Source organism: Symsagittifera roscoffensis, chromosome 6, assembly GCF_963678635.1.
Source record: "Symsagittifera roscoffensis chromosome 6, txSymRosc1.1, whole genome shotgun sequence".
In the NCBI taxonomy this organism is placed as follows: Eukaryota; Metazoa; Xenacoelomorpha; order Acoela; family Convolutidae; genus Symsagittifera; species Symsagittifera roscoffensis.
The window spans coordinates 59,111,577-59,130,817 of record NC_087067.1 but is presented as its reverse complement, the minus strand read 5'-3'; positions in this window follow the sequence as shown (position 1 = coordinate 59,130,817).

The window sequence follows — 19,241 nt, the reverse complement described above, 5'->3', positions numbered from 1 at the left end:
AAAACAAACTAGCGTTTCACAAATGATATGCAATACAAACTAGCATAATTCAAATGACATGCGATAAAAACTAGCGTCATACAAATGAAATGCGACACAAACTAGCGTCTCACAATTGAGATGCACTACAAAATAGCGTCATACGAATAAAATACAATACGAACTATCGCCATACAAATGACATGCGGTTGCAACACATACCTGCGTCATACAAATGACATGCGATACAAACTAGCGTCTCGCAAATAATATGCTATACAAGCTAACATCATCCAAAGAACATGCGAAAAAAACTAGCGTCATACAAATGACATGCGATACAAACTAGCGTCTCACAATTGAGATGCACTACAAACTAATGTCATACAAATAAAATCCAATACGAACTAGCGTCATACAAATGACATGCAATACAAACTATCGTCATATAAATGACATGCGATACAAACTAGCGCCACACAAATGACATGCGATACAACTTAGCGTTTCACAAATGATATGCAATACAAACTAACGTCATACAAAGAATATGCGATACAAACTAGCGTCTCACATAAAATATGCAATACAAATTAGCGTCATACAAAAAACATGAGATACTTTAGCGTCTTACAAATGACATGTGATATAAACTAGCTTCATACAAATGAGATGCGATACAAACTAGCGTCATAAAATTGAGGTGCGAAACAAACGAGCGTCATACAAGCGACATGCGAAATAAACTAGCGCCAAACTAGAGTCCGGCAACTGAAATGCAATACAAGCTAGCGTCATACAAAGAACATGGATACAAACTAGCGTCATACAAATGACATGCGATACAAACTAGCGTCACACAATTGACATGTGACACAATCTAGCGCCAGACAAATGACATGTGATACAAACTAGCGTCGCACAAAAGATATGTGATACAAATTAGTGTCACACAAATGATATGCAAAACAAACTAGCGTTTTACAAATGATATGCAATACAAACTAGCATAATTCAAATGACATGCGATAAAAACTAGCGTCATACAAATGAAATGCGACACAAACTAGCGTCACACAATTGAGATGCACTACAAACTAGCGTCATACGAATAAAATGCAATACGAACTATCGCCATACAAATGACATGCGATTGCAACACATACCTGCGTCATACAAATGACATGCGATACAAACTAGCGTCTCGCAAATAATATGCAATACAAGCTAACATCATCCAAAGAACATGCGATAAAAACTAGCGTCATACAAATGACATGCAATACAAACTAGCGTCTCACAATTGAGATGCACTACAAACTAATGCCATACAAATAAAATCCAATACGAACTAGCGTCATACAAATGACATGCAATACAAACTATCGTCATATAAATGACATGCGATACAAACTAGCGCCACACAAATGACATGCGATACAAACTAGCTTCGCACAAATGATATGCAATACAAACTAGCGTCATACAAATGACATGCGATATAAACTAGCGTCATACAAATGAAATGTGATACAAACTAGCGTCATACAAATGATATGCGATGTAAGTTAGCGTCAAACAAATGACATGCAATACATACTAGTGTCATACAAATGATATGCGATACAAACTAGCGTTTCACAAATGATTTGCAATACAAACTAACGTCATACAAAGAATATGCGATACAAACTAGTGTCTCACAGATAATATGTAATACAAAATAGCGTCACACAAATGACACGAGATACATTAGCCTCATATAAATGACATGTGATTTAAACTAGCTTCATACAAATGAGATGCGATACAAACTAGTGTCATACAAATGATATGCGATACAAACTATCGTTTCACAAATGATTTGCAATACAAACTAACGTCATACAAAGAATATGCGATACAAACTAGTGTCTCACAGATAATATGTAATACAAAATAGCGTCACACAAATGACACGAGATACACTAGCGTCATACAAATGACATGTGATTTAAACTAGCATCAAACAATTGACATGCGATAAAAACTAGCGTCCTTAAAAAATGATATGCGATATATGCGATACAAACTAGCGTCTCACAAATGATATGCAATACAAACTAGCGTCATTCAAATGACATGCGACAAAATCTATTGTCATAAAAATGACATGCGATACAAACTAGCGTCTAGCAGTTGAGTTGCAATACAAACTAGCGTCAAACGAACAATAAGTAACACGAACTATCGTCCTACAAATGACATGCGATTGCGATACATACTAGCGTCATACAAATGACATGCGATACAAACTAGCTTCTCACAAATGATATGCAATACAAGCTGGCGTCATATAAATGACATGGGATACAAACTAGCGTCATACAAATGACATGAGATACAAACTAGCGTCATACAAATGATATGCCATGTAAGCTAGCGTCAAATAAATGATATGCTATACATACTAGTTTCATTCAAAAGACTTGCGATACAACCTAGCGTTTTACAAATGATATGCAATACAAACTAACGTCATACAAAGAATATGCGATACAAACTAGCGTCTCACATAAAATATGCAATACAAATTAGCGTCATACAAATATTATGAGATACTTTAGCGTCATACAAATGACATGTGATATAAACTAGCTTCATACAAATGAGATGCGATACAAACTAGCGTCATACAATTGAGGTGCGAAACAAACGAGCGTCATACAAGCGACATGCGAAATAAACTAGCGCCAAACTAGAGTCCGGCAACTGAAATGCAATACATGCTAGCGTCATACAAAAAACATGGATACAAAATAGCGTCATACAAATGACATGCGATACAAACTAGCGTCATACAATTGACATGTGACACAATCTAGCGCCAGATAATTGACATGTGATACAAACTAGCGTCGCACAAATGATATGCAATACAAACTAGCATAATTCAAATGACATGCGATAAAAACTAGCGTCATACAAATGAAATGCGACACAAACTAGCGTCTCACAATTGAGATGCACTACAAACTAGCGTCATACGAATAAAATGCAATACGAACTATCGCCATACAAATGACATGCGATTGCAACACATACCTGCGTCTCGCAAATGATATGCAATACAAGCTAGCATCATACAAAGAACATGCGATAAAAACTAGCGTCATACAAATGACATGTTATACAAACCTGCGTCTCACAATTGAGATGCACTACAAACTGGCGTCATACGAATAATATGCAATACGAACTATCGCCATACAAATGACATGCGATTGCAATACATACTAGCGTAATAAAAATGACATGCGATACAAACTAGCGTCTCACAAATGATATGCATTACGAACTAGCGTCATGCAAATGACATGCGATACAAACTAGGGTCATACAAATGAAATGCGATACATACTAGCGTCTTACAAGGGATATGCGATAAAATCTAATGCCATACAAAAGACATGCGTTACAAACTAGCGTCATACAAATGATATGCGATAAAAACTAGCGTCAAACAATTGACATGTGACACAATCTAGCGCCAGACAAATGACGTGCGATACAAACTAGCGTCGCACAAAAGATATGTGATACAAACTAGCGTCCCACAAATGACATGCGATACAAACTAGCGTATCACAAATGATATGCAATACAAACTAGCTTCATACAAATGACATGCGATTGCAACACAAACTAGCGTCATACAGATGACATGTGATACAAACTAGCGACATACAAATGATATGCGATGTAAACTAGCGTCAAATAAATGACATGCTATACATACTAGTTTCATACAAAAGAAATGCGATACAACCTAGCGTTTCACAAATGATATGCAATACAAACTAACGTCGTAAAAAGAATATGCAATACAAACTGGCGTCTCACGTAAAATATGCAATACAAATTAGCGTCATACAAATTACAAGAGATTGCGATTCATACTAGCGTAATAAAAATGACATGACATACAAACTAGCGTCTCACAAATGATTTGCATTACGAACTAGCGTCATAAAAATCACATGTGATATCAACTAGAGTCATACAATTGAGGTGCGATACAAACGAGCGTCATACAAGCGACATGCGAAATAAACTAGCGTCAAACTAGAGTCCCGCAACTGAAATGCGATACAAACTAGATTCATACGAATAATATGCAATACGAACTATCGTCTTACAATGAAATGCGATTGCAGCATATACTAGCGTCAAACAAATGTTATGTGATACAAACTAGCGTCGCACAAAAGATATGTGATACAAATTAGCGTCTCACAATTTAGATGCACTACAAACTAGCGTCATACGAATAGTATGCAATACGAAGTAACGCCAAACAAATGACATGCGATTGCGATTCATACTAGCGTAATAAAAATGACATGCGATACAAACTAGCGTCTCACAAATGATATGCATTACGAACTAGCGTCATACAAATGACATGCGATACAAACTAGGGTCATACAAATGAAATGCGATACAAACTAGCGTCTTTTATAATGGATATGCGATAAAATCTAACGCCATACAAATGACATGCGTTACAAACTAGCGTCATACAAATGACACGCGATACAAGTAGCGTCATACAATTGCCATGTGACACAATGTAGCGCCAGACAAATGACATGCGACACAAACAAGCGTCGCACAAAAGATATGTGATAAAAATGCGCGTCCCACAAATGACAAACGATACAAACTAGCGTTTGACAAATACTATGCAATTTAAACTGGCGTCCTACAAAGAATATGCGATACAAACTAGCGTCTCACAGATAATATGCATTACAAACTAGCGTCAAACAAATGACTTGAGATACAAAAGCGTCATACAGATAGTATGGGATATAAACTAGCTTCATACGAATCAGATGCGATACAAACTAGCTTGGCACAAAAGATATGTGATACTAATTAGTGTCCCACAAATGATATGCAAAACAAATTAGCGTTTCACAAATGATATGCAATACAAACTAGCATCCTTCAAATGACATGCGATACAAACTAGCGTTTCACAAATGACATGCGATACAAAAAAGCGTCATACAGATGACATGGGATATAAACTAGCTTCATACAAATCATATGCGATACAAACTAGCTTGGCACAAAAGATATGTGATACAAATTAGTGTCCCACAAATGATATGCAAAACAAACTAGCGTTTCACAAATGATATACAATACAAACTAGCATCCTTCAAATGACATGCGATACAGACTAGCGTCTCACAATTGAGATGCACTACAAACTAGCGTCATACGAATAAAATGCAATACGAACTATCGCCATACAAATGACATGCGATTGCAACCCATACCTGCGTCATACAAATGACATGCGATACAAACTAGCGTCTCGCAAATGATATGCAATACAAGCTAGCATCATACAAAGAACATGCGATAAAAACTAGCGTCATACAAATGACTTGCGATACAAACTAGCGTCTCACAATTGAGATGCACTACAAACTGGCGTCATACGAATAATATGCAATACGAACTATCGCCATACAAATGACATGCGATTGCAATACATACTAGCGTAATAAAAATGACATGCGATACAAACTAGCGTCTCACAAATGATATGCATTACGAACTAGCGTCATGCAAATGACATGCGATACAAACTAGGGTCTTACAATGGATATGCGATAAAATCTAATGCCATACAAAAGACATGCGTTACAAACTAGCGTCATACAAATGACATGCGATAAAAACTAGCGTCAAACAATTGAAATGTGACACAATCTAGCGCCAGACAAATGACGTGCGATACAAACTAGCGTCGCACAAAAGATATGTGATACAAATTAGCGTCCCACAAATGACATGCGATACAAACTAGCGTTTCACAAATGATATGCAATACAAACTAGCTTCATACAAATGACATGCGATTGCAACACATACTAGCGTCATACAAATGACATGTGCTACAAACTAGCGACATACAAATGATATGCGATGTAAACTAGCGTCAAATAAATGGCATGCTATACATACTAGTTTCATACAAAAGACATGCGATACAACCTAGCGTTTCACAAATGATATGTAATACAAACTAACGTCGTAAAAAGAATATGCGATACAAACTGGCATGCGATTGCGATATATACTAGCGTAAAACAATTGACATGCGATTCAAAACTAATGTCTCACAAATGATATGCAATACAAACTAGCGCCATACAAATGACATGAGATACAAACTAGCGTCATACAGATGACATGGGATATAAACTAGCTTCATACAAATCAGATGCGATACAAACTAGCTTGGCACAAAAGATATGTGATACAAATTAGTGTCCCACAAATGATATGCAAAACAAACTAGCGTTCCACAAATGATATACAATACAAACTAGCATCCTTCAAATGACAAGCGATACAAACTAGCGTCTCACAATTGAGATGCACTACAAACTAGAGTTATTCGAATAATATGCAATAGCAACTATCGCCATACAAATGACATGCGATTGCGATACATACTAGCGTAAAACAATTGACATGCGATTCAAAACTAATGTCTCACAAATAATATGCAATACAAACTAGCGCCATACAAATGACATTAGATACAAACTAGCGTCATACAATCAACATGTGACACAATCTAACGCCAGAAAATGACATGCGATACAAACTAGCGTTTCACACATGACATGCGATACAGACTAGCGTCTCACAATTGAGATGCACTACAAACTAGCGTCATACGAATGATATGCAAAAGCAACTATCGCCATACAAATGACATGCGATTGCGATACATACTAGCGTAATACAATTGACATGCGATTCAAAACTAATGTCTCACAAATGATATGCATTACAAAATAGCGCCATACAAATGACATGAGATACAAACTAGCGTCATACAATTGACATGTGACACAATCTAGCGCCAGACAAACGACATGCGATACAAACTAGCGTTTCACGAATGATATGCAATACGAACTAGCGTCATACAAAGAATATGCGATACAGACTAGCGTCTCACAGATAAAATACATTACAAACTAGCATCAAACAAATGACATGAGATACAAAAGCGTCATACAAATGACATGTGATATAAACTAGCTTCATACAAATGAGATGCGATACAAACCAGCGTGGCAGAAAAGATATGTGATACAAATTAGTGTCCCACAAGAGATATGCAAAACAAACTAGCGTTTCACAAATGTTATGCAATACAAAGTAGCACCATTCAAATGACATGAGATACAAACTAGCGTTTCACAAATGACATGCGATACAAAAAAGCGTCTCACAAGTGAGATGCACTACAAACTAGCGTCATATGAATAATATGCAATAGCAACTATCGCCATACAAATGACATGCGATTGCGATACATACTAGTGTAATACAATTGACATGCGATACAAACTAATGTCTCGCAAATGATATGCATTACAAACTAGCGCCATACAAATGACATGAGATACAAACTAGCGTCATATAATTGACATGTGACACAATCTAGCGCCAGACAAATGACATGCGATACAAACTAGCATCGCACAAAAGATATGTAATACAATTTAGCGTCCCACAAACGACATGCGATACAAACTAGCGTTTCACAAAATACAAACTAGCGTCATACAAAGAATATGCGATACAAACTAGCGTCTCACAGATAAATTACATTACAAAATAGCGTCAAAAAAATGACATGAGATACAAAAGCGTCATACAAATGCCATGGGATATAAACTAGCTTCATACAAATGAGATGCGATACAAACCAACGTGGCAGAAAAGATATGTGATACAAATTAGTGTCCCACAAATGATATGCAAAACAAACTAGCGTTTCACATTTGATATGCAAAACAAACTAGCGTCATACAAATGATTTGCGGTACAAACTAGCGTCATACCAATGACATGCGATACAAACTGGCGTCTCGCAAACAAGATGCAATACAAACTAATGTCATACGAATAAAATCCAATACGAACTAGCGTCATACAAATGACATGCCATTTAAACTAGCGTCATACAAGAGAGATGCGACAGAAACTAGCGTCATATAAATGACATGCGATACAAACTAGCATCGCACAAAAGATATGTAATACAATTTAGCGTCCCACAAACGACATGCGATACAAACTAGCGTTTCACAAAATACAAACTAGCTTCATACAAAGAATATGCGATACAAACTAGCGTCTCAGAGATAAATTACATTACAAAATAGCGTCAAAAAAACGACATGAGATACAAAAGCGTCATACAAATGCCATGGGATATAAACTAGCTTCATACAAATGAGATGCGATACAAACCAGCGTGGCAGAAAAGATATGTGGTACAAATTAGTGTCCCACAAATGATATGCAAAACAAACTAGCGTTTCACATTTGATATGCAATACAAACTAGCATCATTCAAATGACATGCGATAAAAACTAGCGTTTCACAAAAGACATGCGATACAAAATAGCGTCTCACAATTGAGATGCACTACAAACTAGCGTCATACGAATAGTATGCAATAGCAACTATCGTCATACAAATGACATGCGATTGCGATACATACTAGCGTAATACAATTGACATGCGATACAAACTAATGTCTCACAAATGATATGAATTACAAACTAGCGTCATACAAACTCAATGCGATATAAACTAGCTTCATACAAATGGAATGCGATACAAACTGGCGTTGCACAAAAGATATGTGATACCAATTAGTGTCCCACAAATGATATGCAAAACAAACTAGCGTTTCACAAATGATATTCAATACAAACTAGCATCATTCAAATGACATGCGATACAAACTAGCATCTCACAATTGAGATTCACTACAACCTAGCGTTTACGAATAATATGCAATAGCAACTATCGCCATACAAATGATATGCGATTGCGATACATACTAGCGTAAAACAATTGACATGCGATACAAAACTAATGTCTCACAAATGATATGCAATACAAACTAGCATCATTCAAATGACATGCGATACAAACTAGCGTTTCACACATGACATGCGATACAAACTAGAGTCTCACAATTTGGATGCACTACAAATTAGTGTCATACGAATGATATGCAATAGCAACTATCGCCATACAAATGACATGCGATTGCGATACATACTAGCGTAATACAAATGACATGCGATACAAACTAATGACTCACAAATGATATGCATTACAAAATAGCGCCATACAAATGACATGAGATACAAACTAGCGTCATACAATTGACATGTGACACAATCTAGCGCCAGACAAGTGACATGCGATACAAACTAGCGTCGCACAGATAAAATACATTACAAACTAGCGTCAAACAAATGACATGAGATACAAAAGCGTCATACAAATGACATAGGATATAAACTAGTTTCATACAATTGAGATGCGATACAAACAAGCGTGGCAGAAAAGATATGTGATACAAATTAGTGTCCCACAAATGATATGCAAAACAAACTAGCGTTTCACAAATGATATGCAATACAAACTAGCGTCATACAAAGAATATGCGATACAAACTAGCGTCGCACAGATAAAATACATTACAAACTAGCGTCAAACAAATGACATGAGATACAAAAGCGTCATACAAATGACATGGGATATAAACTAGCTTCATACAATTGAGATGCGATACAAACAAGCGTGGCAGAAAAGATATGTGATACAAATTAGTGTCCCACAAATGATATGCAAAACAAACTAGCGTTTCACAAATGATATGCAATACAAACTAGCATCATTCAAATAACATGCGATACAAACTAGCGTTTCACAAATGACATGCGATACAAAATAGCGTCTCACAATTGAGATGCACTACAAACTAGCGTCATACGAATAATATGCAATAGCAACTATCGCCATACAAATAAAATGCGATTGCGATACAAACTAGCGTAATACAATTGACATGCGATACAAACTAATGTCTCACAAATTATATGCATTACAAACTAGCGCCTTACAAATGACATGAGATACAAAGTAGCGTCATACAATTGACATGTGACACAATCTAGCGCCAGAAAAATGACATGCGAGACAAACTAGCGTCGCACAAAACATATGTGATACAATTTAGCGTCCCACAAACGACATGCGATACAAACTAGCGTTTCACAAATGATATGCAATACAAACTAGCGTCGTACAAAGAATATGCGATACAAACTAGCGTCTCACAGATAAAATACATTACAAACTAGAGTCAAACAAATGACATGAGATACAAAAGCGTCATACAAATGACATGGGATATAAACTAGCTTCATACAATTGAGATGCGATACAAACAAGCGTGGCAGAAAAGATATGTGATACAAATTAGTGTCCCACAAATGATATGCAAAACAAACTAGCGTTTCACAAATGACATGCGATACAAAATAGCGTCTCACAATTGAGATGCACTACAAACTAGCGTCATACGAATAATATGCAATAGCAACTATCGCCATACAAATGACATGCAATTGCGATACATACTAGCAAAATACAATTGACATGCGATACAAACTAATGTCTCACAAATGATATGCATTACAAACTAGCGTCATACAAATTCAATTGGAAATAAACTAGCTTCATACAAATGGAATGCGATACAAACTAGCGTTGCACAAAAGATATGTGATACAAATTAGTGTCCCACAAATGATATGCAAAACAAACTAGCGTTTCACAAATGATATGCAATAAAAACTAGCATCATTCAAATGACATGCGATACAAACTAGCATCTCACAATTGAGATGCACTACAACCTTGCGTTATACGAATAATATGCAATAGCAACTATCGCCATAAAAATGACATGCGATTGCGATACATACTAGCGTAAAACAATTGACATGCGATACAAAATTAATGTCTCACAAATGATATGCAATACAAACTAGCATCATTCAAATGACATGCGATACAAACTAGCGTTTCACACATGACATGCTATACAAACTAGCGTCTCACAATTGAGATGCACTACAAACTAGCGTCATACAAATGATATGCAATAGCAACTATCGCCATACAAATGACATGCGATTGCGATACATACTAGCGTAATACAATTGACATGCGATACAAACTAATGTCTCACAAATGATATGCATTACAAAATAGCGCCATACAAATGACATGAGGTACAAACTAGCGTCATACAATTGACATGTGACACAATCTAGCGCCAGACAAATGACATGCGATACAAACTAGCGTCGCACAAAAGATATGTGATACAATTTAGCGTCCCACAAATGACATGCGATACAAAATAGCGTTTCACAAATGATATGCAATACAAACTAGCGTCATACAAAGAATATGCGATACAGACTATCGTCTCACAGACAAAATACATTACAAACTAGCGTCAAACAAATGACATGAGATACAAAAGCGTCATACAAATGACATGGGATATAAACTAGCTTCATAAAAATAAGATGTGATACAAATAAGCATGGCACAAAAGATATGTGATACAAATTAGTGTCCCACAAATGATATGCAAAACAAACTAGCGTTTCACAAATGATATGCAAAACAAACTAGCATCATTCAAATGACAAGCGATACAAACTAGCGTTTCACAAATTGTATGCGATACAAAATAGCGTCTCACAATTGAGATGCACTACAAACTAGCGTCATACGAATCATATGCAATAGCAACTTTCGCCATACAAATGACATGCGATTGCGATACATACTAGCGTAATACAATTGACATGTGATACAAACTAGCGCCATAAAAATGACATGAGATACAAACTAGCGTCATACAGATGACATGGGATATAAACTAGCGTCGCACAAAAGATATGTGATACAATTTAGCGTCCCACAAATGACATGCGATACAAACTAGCGTTTCACAAATGATATGCAATACAAACTAGCGTCATACAAAGAATATGCGATACAAACTATCGTCTCACAGATAAATTACTTTACAAACTAGCGTCAAACAAATGACATGAGATACAAAAGCGTCATACAAATGACATGGGATATAAACTAGCTTCATACAAATGACATGCGATACAATTTAGCGTTGCACAAAAGATATGTGATACAAATTATTGTCCCACAAATGATATGCAAAACAAACTAGCGTTTCACAATTGAGATGCACTACAAACTAGCGCCATACGAAAATTATGCAATAAGAACTATCGCCATACAAATGACATGCAATTGCGATACATACTAGCGTAATACAAATGACTTGCGATACAAACTAGCGTCTCACAAAAGTTATGCATTACAAACTAGCGTCATACAAATGACATGCGATACAAACTAGGGTCATACAAGTGAAATGCAATACAGACTAGCGTCATACAATTGAGATGCGATACAAACTAACGCCATTCAAATGACATGCGATACAAACTACCGTCGCACAAAAGATGTGTGATACAAGTTAGCGTCATAAAAATGACATGGGATACAAACTAGCTTCAAACAAATTGAATGCGATACAAACTAGTGTCATACAATTGACATGTGACACAATCTAGCGCCAGACAAATGACATGCGATACAAACTAGCGTCGCACAAAAGGTATGTAATACAAATTAGCCTCCCTCAAATGATATGCGATACAAACTAGCGTTTCATAAATGATATGCAATACAAACTAGCGTCATACAAAGAATATGCGATACAAACTAGCGTCTCCTAGATAATATGCATTACAAACTAGCGTCATACAAATGACATGAGATACAAACTAGCGTCATACAAATGACATGGGATACAAACTAGCTTCATACAATTGAGATGCGATACAAACTAGCGTCATACACTTGAGGTGCGATACAAACTAGCGTCATACAAACGACATGCGATATAAACTAGCGTCCTTAAAAAAATGATATGCGATACAAACTAGCGACTCACAAATGATATGCAATATAAACTAGCGTCATTCAAATTACATGCGATAAAAACTAGCGTCATACAAATGACATGCGATACAAACTAGCGTCTCACAATTGAGATGCAATACAAACTAGCATCATACGGATAATATCAATACGAACTATCGCCATACAAATGACATGCGATTGCGTTACAAACTAGCATCATACAAACGACATGCGATATAAACTAGCGTCCTTAAAAAAATGACAAACGAGAAAAACTAGCGTCTCACAAATGATATGCAATACAAACTAGCGTTTCACAAATGATATGCAATACAAACTAGCATCATTCAAATGACATGCGATACAAACTAGCGTTTCAAAAATGACATGCGATACAAAATAGCGTCTCAAAATTGAGATGCACTACGAACTAGCGCCATACGAATAATATACAATAGCAACTATCGCCATACAAATGACATGCGATTGCGATACATACTAGCGTAATACAATTGACATGCGATACAAACTAATGTCTCACAAATGATATGCATTACAAACTAGCGCCATACAAATGACATGATATACAGCGCCATACAAATGACATAGGATATAAACTAGCTTCATACAAATGGAATGCGATACAAACTAGCGTTGCACAAAAAATATGTGATACAAACTAGTGTCCCACAAATGATATGCAAAACAAACTAGCGTTTCACAAATGATATGCAATACAAACTAGCATCATTCAAATTACATGCAATACAAACTAGCATCTCACAATTGAGATGCACTACAAACTAGCGTCATACGAAAACTATGCAATAAGAACTATCGACATACAAATGACATGCGATTGCGATACATTCTAGCGTAAAACAAATGACATGCGATACAAACTAGCGTCTCACAAAAGATATGCATTACAAACTAGCGTCATAAAAATGACATGCGATACAAACTAGGGTCATACAAATGAAATGCGATACAAACTAGCGCCATACAATGGATATGCGATAAAATCTAACGCAGTACAAATGACATGCGATACAAACTAGCGTCGCACAAAAGATGTGTGATGCAAGTTAGCGTCATACAAATGATATGCAATACAAACTAGCGGCTCAGAAATGGTATCAAATACAAACTAGCGTCATACAATTGACATGCGATAGAAACTAGCGGCACAAAAATGACATGCGTTGCAAAGTAGCGTCTCACAAGCGAGACGCAATACAAACTAGCGTCATACAAATGACATGGGATACAAATTAGCGTCATACAAATTGAATGCGATACAAACTAGCGTCATACAATTGATATATGACACAATCTAGCGCCAGACAAAGGACATGCGATACAAACTAGCGTCGCAAAAAAGTTATGTAATACAAATTAGCGTCTCACAAATGATATGCAATACAAACTAGCGTCATACAAAGAATATGCGATACAAACTAGCTAGATAATATGCATTACAAACTAGCGTCGTACGAATGACATGAGATACAAACTAGCGTCATACAAATGACATGGGATACAAACTAGCTTCATACAAATGAGATGCGATACAAGCTAGCGTCATAAACTTGAGGTGCGATACAAACTAGCGTCAAACAAATGACATGCGATACAAACTAGCGTCCTTAAAAAAACGATTTGCGATACACACTAGCGACTCGCAAGTGATATGCAATATAAACTAGCGTCATTCAAATGACATGCGATAAACACTAGCGTCATACAAATGACCTACGATACAAACTAGCGTATCACAATTGAGATGCAATACAAACTAGCATCATACGAATAAAATGCAATACGAATTATCACCATACAAATGACATGCGATTGCGTTACAAACTGGCGTCATACAATTGACATGCGATACAAACTAGTGACATACAACTGACATGCGATACAATCTAGCGCCATACGAATGACATGCGATACAAACTAGCGTCGCACAAAAGATGTGTGACACAAACTAGCGTCCCATAAATGACATGCGATACAAACTAGCTATTCACAAATGATATGCAACACAAACTAGCGTAATACAAAGAATATGCGATACAAACTAGTGTCTCACAGATAAAATGCAACACAAACTAGCGTCATACAAATGACATGAGATACAAACTAGCGTCATACAAATGACATGGGATATAAACTAGCTTCATACAAATGAGATGCGATACAAACTAGCGTCGCACAAAAGATGTGTGATACAAATTAGTGTCCCAAAGATGTTATGCAAACAAAGTAGCGTTTCACAAATGATATGCAATACAAACTAGCGTCATAGAAACGACATGCGATAAAAACTAGAGTCAAACAAATGACATGCGATACGAACTAGCGTCCTTTAAAAAAAAGATATGCGATACAAACTAGCGTCTCACAAATGACATGCAATACAAACTAGCGTCATTCAAATGACATGCGATACAGACTAGCGCCATACAATTGACATGCGATACAATCTAGCGCCATACAAATGACATGCGATACAAACTAGCGTTTTACAAAAGATATGCAATACAAACTAGCGTCAAACAAATGACATGCGATACGAACTAGCGTCCTTAAAAAAATGATATGCAATACAAAATTGCGTCTCACAAAAAATATACAATACAAACTAGCGTCATTCAAATGACATGCGATAAAATCTTGCGTCATACAAATGACATGCGATACAAACTAGCGCCATGTAATTGACATGCGATACAATCTAGCGCCAAATAACTGACATGCGATACAAACTAGCGTCAAACAAATGACATGCAATACAAACTAGCAACATATAATTGACATGCGATACAATCTAGCGCCATACAAATGAGATGCGGTAAAAACTAGCGTCATACAACTGACTTGCAATACAAACTAGCGTCATACAAATGAATTGCGATACAAACTAGCGTCATAAAAATGACATGTGATACAAACTAGCGTCTCACAAATGGTATGCAAAACAAAACGGCGTCATACAAATGAGATACCATACAAACTAGCGTCTCACAAATGACATTCAAAACAAACTAGCGTCCTACAAAAGAAATGCGATACAAACTAGTGTCATACAAATGAGATGCGATACAAACTAGCGTCATACAAATGATTTGCGATACAAACTAGCGCCATACAAATGAAATGTGAAACAAACTAGCGCAATACAAATGACATGCGATACAAACTAGCTTCATACAATTGACATGCGATATGAACAGGCGCGATACAAATCACAAAAAATACGAAGTAGCGTCATACAAGTGACATGCGATACAAATTAGCGTCTACCAAATGGTATGCAAAACAAAATAGCGTCATACAAATGAGATGCCATGCAAACTAGCGTTTCACAAATGATATTCAAAACAAACTAGCCCCTTACAAATGACATGCAATACAAACTGGCGTCATACAAATGACATGCGATATAAACTAGCTTCATACAAATGAGATGCGATACAAACTAGCGTTGCACAAAAGATATGTGTTACAAATTAGTGTCCCACAAATGATATGCAAAACAAGCTAGCGTTTCACAAATGATATGCAATACAAACTAGCATCTTTCAAATGACATGCGATATAAACTAGCGTTGCACAAAAGATATGTGATACAAAATAGTGTCCCACAAAAGATGCAAAACAAGCTAGCGTCATACAATTGAGATGCACTACAAACTAGCGTCATACAAATCATATACAATAAGAACTATCGCCATACAAATGATATGCGATTGCGTTAAATACTAGCGCAATACAAACGACATGCGATACAAATTAGCGTCTCAAAAACGATATGCATTACAAACTAGCGTCATACAAATGACATGCGATAGAAATAAGGGTCATACAAATGAAATGCGATACAAACTAGCGTGATACAATGGATATTCAATAAAATCTAACGCCATACAAATAACAAGCGATACAAACTAGCGTCGCACAAAAAATATGATGTGTGATGCAAATTAGCGTCATACAAATGAAATGGGATACAAACTAGCGTCATACAAATGACTTGCGATACAAACTAGCGTCATACAATTGACATGTGACACAATCTAGCGTCAGACAAATGAAATGCGATACAAACTAGCGTCGCACAAAAGATATCTGATACAAATTAGCGTCCCAAAATTGACATGCGATACAAACTAGACTTTCACAAATGATATGCAATACAACCTAGAGTCATACAATGAATATGTGATACAAACTAGCATCTCACAGATAATATGCATTACAAAGTAGCGTCATACAAATGACATGAGATACAAACTATTGTCATACAAATAACATGGGATATAAACTAGCTTCATACAAATGAGATGCGATACAAACTAGCGTCATAAACTTGAGGTGCGATACAAACTAGCGTCAAACAAATGACATGCGATACAAACTAACGTCCTTAAAAAATGATATGCGATACACACTAGCGACTCGCAAGCAATATGCAAAATAAACTAGCGTCATTCAAATGACATGCGATAAAAACTAGCGTCATACAAATAACCTACGATACAAACTTGCGTCTCACAATTGAGATGCAATACAAACTAGCATCATACGAATAATATGCAATATGAACTATCACCATACAAATGACATGCGATTGCGTTACAAACTAGCGTCATACAAATGACATGCGATACAAACTAGCGACATACAATTGACATGCGATACAATCTAGCGCCATACAAATGAAATGCGATACAAACTAGCGTCGCACAAAAGATGTGTGACACAAGTAAGCGTCATACAAAGAATATATATGCGATAAAAACTAGTGTCTCACAGATAAAATGCAATACAAACTAGCGTCATACAAATGACATGAGATAAAATGAGATAAAAACGAGCGTCATACAAATGACATGGGATATAAAGTAGCTTCATACAAATGAGATGCGATACAAACTAGCGTCGCACAAAAGATATGTGATACAAATTAGTGTCCCACAAATGATATGCAAAACAAACTAGCGTTTCACAAATGATATGCAATACAAACTGGCGTCATACAAACGAGATGCGATACAAACTACCGTCAAACAAATGACATGCGATACGAACTAGCGTCCTTTAAAAAATGATATGCGATACAAAAAAGCGTCTCACAAATGACAAGCAATACAAATTAGCGTCATTCAAATGAGATGCGATACAAACTAGCGTCATACAAATGACTTGCGATACAAACTAGCGTCATACAAATGAAATGTGATACAAACTAGCGCAAGACAAATGACATGCGATACAAACTAACTTCATACAATTTACATGCGATATGAACAAGCGCGATACAAATAAAAAAATACGAAGTAGTGTCATACAAGTGACATGCGATACAAACTAGCGTCTACCAAATGGTATGCAAAACAAAATAGCGTCATACAAATGAGATGCCATGCAAACTAGCGTTTCACAAATGATATTCGATACAAACTAGCGTCTTACAAATGACATGCGATACAAGCTGGCGTCATACAAATGACATGCGATATAAACTAGCGTCATACAAATGAGATGCGATACAAACTAGCGCCATACAAATGACATGCGATACTAACTGGCGTCAAACAAATGACAAGCGATACAAACTAGCGCCATACAAATCACATGCGATACAAACTAAGGTCATACAATTGACATGCGATACAAACTAGCGTCAATCAAAAATGACATGTGATACAAACTAGCGTCTCACAAATGGTATGCAAAACAAAATGGCGTCATACAAAACAGATACCACACAAACTAGCGTCTCACAAATGACATTCAAAACAAGCTAGCGCCTTACAAATGACATGCGATACAAACTAGCGTCATACAAATGAGATGCGATACAAACTAGCGTCATACAAACGACTTGCGATACAAACTAGCGTCATACAAATGAAATGTGATACAAACTAGCGCAAGACAAATGACATGCGATACTAACTGGCGTCAAACAAATGACAAGCGATACAAACTAGCGCCATACAACTGACTTGAGATGCAAACTAGCGTCAAACAAATGACTTGCGATACAAACTAGCGTCAATCAAAAATGACATGTGACACAAACTAGCGTCTCACAAATGGTATGCAAAACAAAATGGCGTCATACAAAACAGATACCACACAAACTAGCGTCTCACAAATGACATTCAAAACAAGCTAGCGCCTTACAAATGACATGCGATACAAACTAGCGTCATACAAATGAGATGCGATACAAACTAGCGTCATACAAATGACTTGCGATACAAACTAGCGTCATACAAATGAAATGTGATACAAACTAGCGCAAGACAAATGACATGCGATACAA